Raw genomic sequence first — 8283 nt, forward strand, 5'->3', positions numbered from 1 at the left:
AATAAAAACACAAAAATTAGCTGGGCATGGTGGCACGCGCCTGTAGTCCCAGCTACTCGGGAGGCTGAGGCAGAAGAATTGCTTGAACCCAGAAGGCAGAAGTTGCGGTGAGCCGAGATCGTGCCACTGCACTCCAGTCTGGGTAACAACGGCGAAACTCCGTCTCAAAAAAAAAAAAAAAAAGAAACACAGTCAAGAGATCAAATCTCCGACTGCATCCCCACCAGACCCATGCACCCTTTCATCCTTGAGAAAACATACCAAGATCTTTGGGATGAGCATAAATTCCTATAAACACCTTTCCCAAATACCAGGTTACTCTGCTTTCCTAAAACTATGAGGAAATCAGATTTCACTGAATTCTGTTGGACAGACAGGCCCAGAACAGGCAGAAGAAGCTGAGCATTTTTTTGAAATCACATAGTTTATTCTGTATTTATTCTTTACTATCTTTATTGTTTACTTTAAATCTGGTATACTGCATCTCTTTTACCAACAGAAATAGACCCTATCCATTCTGAAATCCAACCGTCTGTCCCTTCTCACACCTGTTCTAATTCTCTTTAGTTATTCTACAACCAGAGAATAGAGATCTAAATATCTCTGAGAGACATCTCTACCCTACATCCTTCCATTCTTGCTCTTTAAACTTTTAAATTAGGAGGAGTATTCTGGTGTTAGCCTTCCCAGAGATCATGCTTCTCCTAAGACAAGCTCACAATGATCTGAAATCCTTTTGGAGGAAACTATCCTTTTCTCCAAAATGCTTCTGTAATAATTGCTATTGAGCACTTACCTGGACCAGACATACTGCAAAGCACTTAAGCACATTATCTCATGAAACCACCAGAGCTCATATACTCTTAATCACACAGGTATACTATCTCTCCATCTCCCCATCCCCTGACCTGCCCTAGTCTCTAGGCCTTCCTTTTATATTATTTTTTTGAGACAGGGTCTTACTCTGCCACGCAGACTGGAGTGCAGTGGCACAATCTCAACTCACTGTAACCTCTACCTCCTGGTTCAAGTGATTCTCATGCATCAGCCTCCTGAGTAACTAGGATTACATGTGGCTAATATTCGTGTTTTTATTTTAATATTTTTATTTTATTTTATTTTTTATTTATTTTGAAACAGAATCTCACCCTGTCACCCAGGCTGAGTGCAGTGGCATGATCTGCTCACTGCAACCTTTGCCTCCCAGGTTCAAGCAATTCTCCTGCCTCAGCCTCCCGAGTAGCTGGGATTACAGTTGCACACCACTACACTCAACTAATTTATTGTATTTTTAGTAGAGTTGGGGGTTTCACCATGTTGACCGGGATGGTCTTGAACTCCTAAACTCAGGCAATCCGCCCACCTCGGCCTCCTCAAGTGTTAGAATTACAGACATTACAAGCATAAGCTACCATGCCTGGCCTAATTTTTGCTTTTATTTATTTTTTTTTTTGAGATGGAGTTTCGCTCTTGTTACCCACGCTGGAGTGCAATGGTGCAATCTCGGCTCACCACAACCTCCACCTCCTGGGTTTAAGCAATTCTCCTGCCTCAGCCTCCCGAGTAGCTGGGACTACAGGTGCGTGCCCCCATGCCCAGCTAATTTTTGTATTTTTAGTAGAGACGGGGTTTCACCATGTTGACCAGGATGGTCTCGATCTCTTGACCTCAGGATCCACCTGCTTCGGCCTCCCAAAGTACTGGGATTATAGGCGTGAGTAACCATGCCCGGCCAATTTTTGCATTTTTAATAGAGATGGGATTTCTCCGTGTTGGTCAGCCCAGTCTTGAACTCCTGACCTCAAGTGATCCACCTGCTTCTGCCTCCAAAGCGATGGGATTACAGGCATGAGTCACCAAGCCCAGCCGATGGGAATTATTACAGAATTACCTGGGGAAAGATGTAATCAGACTAGATTAAAAAGAAAGCCTCTGTCATCCTTCAGCCTGTAGCCTAGGCTAAAGGCTCCAGCAAAGTTTGTTCATCTCCTTCCTGGCTGCCACTCCCCTTTCTCATTCTTTGCAGGGATAAGAGGCGATTACAAGTCCTCTTGGCAGTGCTGCTTTTGCTAGGGTGCCCACTTCTAAAGCAAACAAAAACACACACAAACATATCACCATGCTTGCCCTTTTAAGACCAAATTCACTGGCACCAAGGGGTGGGCGTGTGTCTTAATATGACATAAAAGAAAGGAAGGAAGGAGTGACAAAGGAAGGGAAAACTGTGAGGGGGACTGGGGAGAGAAGTGTACAAGGTTTCGTTTCTGACTGGTAGCATCTAAAAAGCAAAGTCCTCTCCATGGAATCTTGAGACAGAAATCTGGTGGAGATAAAACCCACATTCCAGCAAACAGCACACCCTAGTGGTAGCACCAGGAAGTACTATGTGCGGACTAAGCTACTTCAGTCTGCCCATGCAAACTACGCAAGGGAGGCTGCCATTCATGGAGATTTTGAACCCTGCCCCCTTCTTTTTTCAACCACTACCTAGCACCCTACACAAGAAGGCACCATCTTTGGCAGCTCACATTTCTCCCTAAGACGCTGGGTCTTGGGGTAATGCTTCCACCATTCAGGCCGCCTGGGACCAGCAGCACCGATAGGCTCTCCCAAAGGGGCTCTTCCTCAGGTTTTTGTTTTTTGGTTTTTTCTTTTTTCCCCCAAGACAGAGTTTTGCTTTGTTCCCCAGGCTGGAGTACAGTGGCACGGTCTCTGCTCACTGCAACCTCTGCCTCCTGGGTTCAAGTGATTCTCCTGCCTCAGCCTCCTGAGTAGCTGGAATTACAGGTGCCCACCACTGCGCCAGCTAATTTTTGTATTTTTAGTAGAGACCGGGGTTTCACCATGTTGGTGAGGCTGGTCTTGAACTCCTGACCTCATGATCTACCCACTTCAGCCTCCCAAAATGCTGGGATTACAGGTGTGAGCCACCATGCCTGGCCTACCCCAAGTTTTACATGAGAAACCCTGTAAAATAACAGCAGCCCTTGTTGTCTTTCCCTGTCTGAGATGCATTCATCTCTGAGGACCCAGTAAAGATTACAGAACAACACACTCATCCTACAGGCTGTGGAAGAAATTTGATTCAGAAACAGGCAGCAGGGTACCCAATCTGCAGTGCCTGCAGTGCCAGGCAGAGCAGCCAATGGAACCCCTCACCCCAACCTCACCCCAAATGGCAACACCAAAACACACTTCCTCCAGGTGCTAGCACATAATTTGGGGTCTTGGCTCCTCAGCCATGCTCAGGGAACTACTGTAAGAACACACTTTCTCTTCCAGAGACCCCATGTCTCTTCCTGGCTCCAACCAGTCTGCGTTGCCTCCCTAACAACAGAAGCAGAAAACAGATACACTCTGACATGACTGGATTTCCCCATCACTCCAAGCTAGCTCAGCTCCTCCCACCCTAGTTCTCTTGTTTGTCTTTCTATATTCCACTATGGCTAAGACAGTCCCTTTAAAAAAAAAAGTGGGGGTGGGGGGACAAGAAATTGTTTACTCCTGTGGCCAGGGTTTCCATTAACAAAGAGCTGAAGTCTCTGGGCAGAAGTTTCAGCCCAGGAAGGGACAGGGTTGGGACCAAGAAACAGGAGGCTCTTAGGTCACCATTCAGTCGAGTTTTAGCACTGGCTCCATCCTCCTCCTGCACTTCCCGTCTCGCCCATTGTTCCTCCTCTCCCGACTCTTACCAGTCCAGTGATCTTTGGGCAGGTGCAGGGAGGAGGGGCTACCAGCTCAGGAGAGGGGAAGGTACTAGTTAGGAGAACCAAGAGTATGGCTCTTGCTGCAGCAGCTGTTGACTCTGAGGAACAGAAAAAGCAGAGGGTGACGGGGACCGAAATGGAAAACAGGAAAACACATGTGTGACTCTGGCCAGCAGCGGGGAGGGGCCAAGGGACGGGCTGGAGCTGGGACTGCCTGATCAGACCCAGAGGACCTCAATGCCTGACAGCCTCCAGGCACCTTCTCTACTCTGAGTCTCAGCTCCTCCTCCTCCCTACCTCAGTACCACCCCCCTCTTCCTTGTTGCCCTACATTTACTGAGCATTTAAGCTTTCCCCTCCATTGACTGTGACTTATGATGCCTCTTGCCACTCCCCTCATCCCATTTCCTACTCATCTCCTACTCCTGTACTATCCATAGTCCTGCAGAGGGGATACGACCCCACGGTTAGGGGGAAGGAAACTCTGCAATCCCGTCTCAAGCTTGTCAGTGCCATTTCAGCCCCTAAAGCAAGCCAAGAGAGGTAATGCAGGCCAAGGAAGACCACTTATAGGGGGATAGACAAGCACACATTTAGACACCAAGCAAGCTCACTCACAGCTGAGTTCTCCAGTTGGTTCAGGTGATATTGATGTGTGTCGCCAGGTAAGAGCCAACTGGGCCATGGCACCCTGGTCAGACTAATGAGTTGGCATCCCTTCAAACTGGTGTTATTTAAACATCTGTCGAATGTTTACTTAGCAGAGGTGGGGGAAATACCAATTGTCCTGGAATAAAAACTGTGTAAGCCTTTTTATATTCAAAATTAGAAATTATTACAAATTTTCATCCTATGCAATCTTCCGAAGCAAATAACTTCTTGGTAAACATGGTAAACATATGAAACCACTTAAAATGTAAATAATAGTATAAATCTCTTGCCTTCAGGGAGCAGCACTTCACAGCGCATCATGCATTTTTGGAATTACAACTGTGACTAATGCCTTTAAGCAACTGTCAGCTGGCTGGCTTCTGGGCTACACCCTGCAACTTACACTGGTCTGTTGCAAAATTACTTCGGACACAAGTAGTCAGGTAAGGAGTTATCAATAAGTCTGTTACTGGATGAAAGCCAACACATATTTCACCAAGACACAGAAATCAGAGTTCACTGGCACCAAATACCTGAATTATTCCAAGGATAATTTAGTGTCCTTTAGACACTCTCAGCCTGCTACCCAACTTGCCTGCTCCCTAATTGCACCCTGGGGTCGGGTCCCAGTTGTGAGGGAAGTCCTAGGAAGAGAGAAGCTGTCCTCATCCACGTGGGACCCCCTGCTGTCTTCCTCACTCCACTCCAGCTTCACTGGCTTCCCTCCTGTGGCCACGCAGCAAGCACCATCCCGCCTCAAAGCTTTTGCAATTCCTGTTCTCCCTGCCTGGAACATGCTTCCCAGTGATGTTGTCCATTCCCGGTGTCATTTGTTTGCTGTCACCACCCCCACTAAATTTTAGCATCACAAGAGCTTTGTTCACCACTGTATCCCCACAGTGCAGGGCTCAGGTAGACAGTTAATAAATGTTTGCTGGGTTAATAAATGGATGAATGAACTGTTATTTATTTGATTTCCCAGCTGGCTGGGCTCCTGGGCATGTCCTTGAATTTGCTCTCCAGGCCTTCCTGTGTGGCTGCGGCTCTGGCTCTTAATTAAGCAAGGAGTACTGGAAGGTACTCTTTTTGATAGTAATGCATTAAAGGGAAGGAGGAAAGTATGGTTTCCATAGTTTTACTGGGAGGCCTAGAAGGATTTGAAACTGGCTTTTGTTTCATGAACGGGAAAAGCAAAGTAAAACAAAAAGCCTATAATCTAACACTCTTGCCCTGGATCCGGGAAATTCTTGTCTGCTCTACCTCACAGCTAGGCTCAGGTGATAGGTCTGGGTGAGGCGTGGATATGGCGAGAGCGAAGTGCTGTGACCGCAAAAGGGTGAAAGTCAGAGGAGGAAAAGGCAGAGGGAGGCGAACACTCAGATTCAGGTATATCCAAGTGGGCTCTACAGCCGAACTTCGAAGCATAAACTCTTCAACTCCACACCCACACGCACGCCAGCGGCCCTTCCCCCCCGCCCCCCCGAAAAGCTCTCCCCTAGCCCAGGATCCTCACTGACCGCTCCCAGAGCCGTTCCCATCCCCCTCTCCGCCCCCGCCCAACCTGCAGGTCTCACTCACCTTTGCCCCTTTCTCCCATCCCCACTCCCCAATTCGCCCTTGCTTTCTCGGGGCCCCTGCCTTTTCCCTTTTATTTCCCTCCTTCTCTTGGGCCCCCAGTCTGCCAAGCCCTCGCCAGGCCCCAACGCCCTCCCAAGCCCAGACCCAGCTACCGTCCGCCTTCAATATCCCTCTGAAGAACAGGGTCGCTGCGAGGCCCAGGTCTGCCTGTGGGGGCCCACCCGAACTCTGCCTGGGGGACCAGGACCTCACCCCACCAGGGGTCCCTTCCGCTTCCTCCACCTGGCCAAAGAGGCCCCGTCCTTCCCCCGACTCTAGGAAGCGCTAGAAGAGGGGGTTGTGGTGGGTGTAGGCGAAGGGAGCAAAGGTCCAAGCGCCGAGGCCTTGAACCCGCTCCCCTGACCGCTGGTCGCTCCCGTAGGGCTGGACTGCTGCGGGGATATGAAAATGACCGCGTATACCTTTAGAGACTGGTTCTCCACCCCACCCCAAGAACGCTCAATCCCGGCTTATGCTGGCCGCCCGACAAGGGTCTAGGCGAGAGCCCCAACCCCTGGCCACAGCTGCCTCCGGCCCCGAGATGCTTGGCTGAATCTGGGTAGGGTGCCCAGACCGGGAAGCCCCTTCGGCGGTGGGAATCGGGCGAGGGGAGGTGCCTGCTTGGAACGGGAGGAGGGCTCTCCCGGAAGGCCGTCTCTTCCACCCTGAGTTCCCTACTCCCCGCCCCGCCCCCTTGGGGGAGCTGTTGCATCAGCTTCCAGATTCCAAACCAAAGAAAATGGGCCCCACTAGGCTGGAAAGGCGTCGGGCAGTAGAGCTGCCGCCAGGAGGTAGCGCTTAATCAAAATTGTCCCGGCCGAGGGTGCCCAGGAGATCGGAGTCCCCGGAGCACCTTTAATCTGAAATCTTGGCAGCAGCGCGGACCTAACAAAAAAGGGAGTTGCTGAATATTTCAAGAAAAGGCAACTGGAAATGCTTCATCAAGTTTTAAGGCTAAAAGATGGCTTGTAAATAATACAACTACCTTTTATATACCTTTTGGACAATCTAGCTTTGGTGTGTTTTTTTTAAGCCGACGTTGGCGCTCTGTGGAGATCCGGAGAGCCACCGCCTTCAAAACCAGTCTGATAGAAACACACAAGCCTTAAGGAACTTCCCAGCCGCCAGGCAAGGAGGAATGTAGTCCGCAGTCTTGATGTGCCCATTTGAAGCTCAATCATTTAATACCTAATTTAGCCAGTACTGATATAGCAGAGATTTCACAGCTCTGGGGAAAGAAGCAGAATATGTTACAATAAATTATGTAAATAGTAATTTACCTTCCAAGTAACTGGGACTACGGGCAAGCACCACCTTGCTCAGCTTTTTTTTTTTTTTTTTTTTTTTTAAGAGACAGTCTTAAGAAAAAAAAAAAAAGGGGGGACAGAGTCTTACTCGTCTCTAATAAATTACAAAAATTAGTTAAGTATGGTGGCATGTACCTGTAATCCCAGTTACTCGGGAGGCTGAGGCATGAGAATTGCTCTAACCCGGAAGGCTGAGGTTGCAGTGAGCCGCGATCACGCCACTGCACTCCAGCCTGGGCGATGGAGTGAGACTGTTTCAAAAAAAAAAATGCCGAGCGCAGTGGCTCACGCCTGTAATCCCAGCACTTTGGGAGGCCGAGGCGGGTGTATCAGGAGGTCAGGAGTTCGAGACCTGCCTGGCCAAAATGGTGAAACCCTGTCTCTACTAAAAATACAAAAATTAGCCGGCATGGTGGTGCACATCTGTAATCCCAGCTATTCAGGAGGCTAAGGTAGGAGAATCACTTGAACCCGGAAGGCGAAGGTTGCAGTGAGCCAAGATCGCACCACTGCCCTCAAGCCTGGACGACAGAGAGAGACTCCCTCTTAAAAAAAAAAAAAAGAGAGAGAGAGAGAGAGAGAGAGAGCAAGCGAAAGAGAGAGTATTGCTGTGTTGCCCAGACTGGGATATCAAAATGTTAAAGCCAAATACCGGGCATGATGCCCTTGGAAAGCAAAGGAGTTTAAGAGAGGAACACATGAAGCACAGATGCCTGATGCTTCACAGTATTCTTAACTCCACTCTGCCAGTTGAAGTCCAGAGGTTAAAAGGCATTCAGTTTTGGATGACGAAGCTGCTTCCCTGTGGCTTCTGAGGCTGATGAAGTCATTGAGGAGTGCTGTCCAGGTGCCAGACCCCTCCCTCCACCAGAGTTCCATGAGGTCCCTGAGAATGCTGATGATGTTAGTTGTCAGCATTCAGCATTCTGGGTTGTTTTTTTGTTTTTTGTTGTTTCTTTCTCTCTCTCAAAATCTTAGTCTGACTGTTCAGGAAGGCTGAA

General features: G+C 48.9%; 1 protein-coding gene and 1 long non-coding RNA gene across 7 annotated transcripts in view; both read right to left on the bottom strand.

Moving 5' to 3' along the window:
- Positions 1-6598, bottom strand: part of SLC7A7 (solute carrier family 7 member 7) — a 45919-nt gene extending 39321 nt beyond the window's left edge. For 2 of the 6 annotated variants that reach the window (XM_078334531.1, XM_078334539.1), the window contains exons 1-5: positions 6398-6598; positions 4326-4494; positions 3693-3805; positions 3171-3327; positions 1801-1891 (exon numbers count right to left, since the gene is read on the bottom strand). The gene's annotated coding sequence lies outside the window, so the exon portion shown is untranslated. Of the gene's footprint in view, positions 1-1800; positions 1892-3170; positions 3328-3692; positions 3806-4325; positions 4495-6397 lie in introns of those variants that run through there. The other 4 variants (XM_035260086.3, XM_078334537.1, XM_078334533.1 and 1 more) reach the window with 2 other exon arrangements.
- A 536-nt stretch (positions 6599-7134) lies between these two features.
- LOC144577369 (uncharacterized) lies at positions 7135-8120 on the bottom strand. Its single transcript, XR_013521103.1, has 2 exons — positions 7935-8120; positions 7135-7203 (listed from the first exon to the last, which is right to left on the bottom strand). It is a non-coding gene; the product is annotated as an uncharacterized LOC144577369 (long non-coding RNA).
- Between the last annotated feature and the right edge of the window lie 163 nt (positions 8121-8283).

This window comes from Callithrix jacchus, chromosome 8, assembly GCF_049354715.1.
Source record: "Callithrix jacchus isolate 240 chromosome 8, calJac240_pri, whole genome shotgun sequence".
Classification (NCBI taxonomy): domain Eukaryota; kingdom Metazoa; phylum Chordata; class Mammalia; order Primates; family Cebidae; genus Callithrix; species Callithrix jacchus.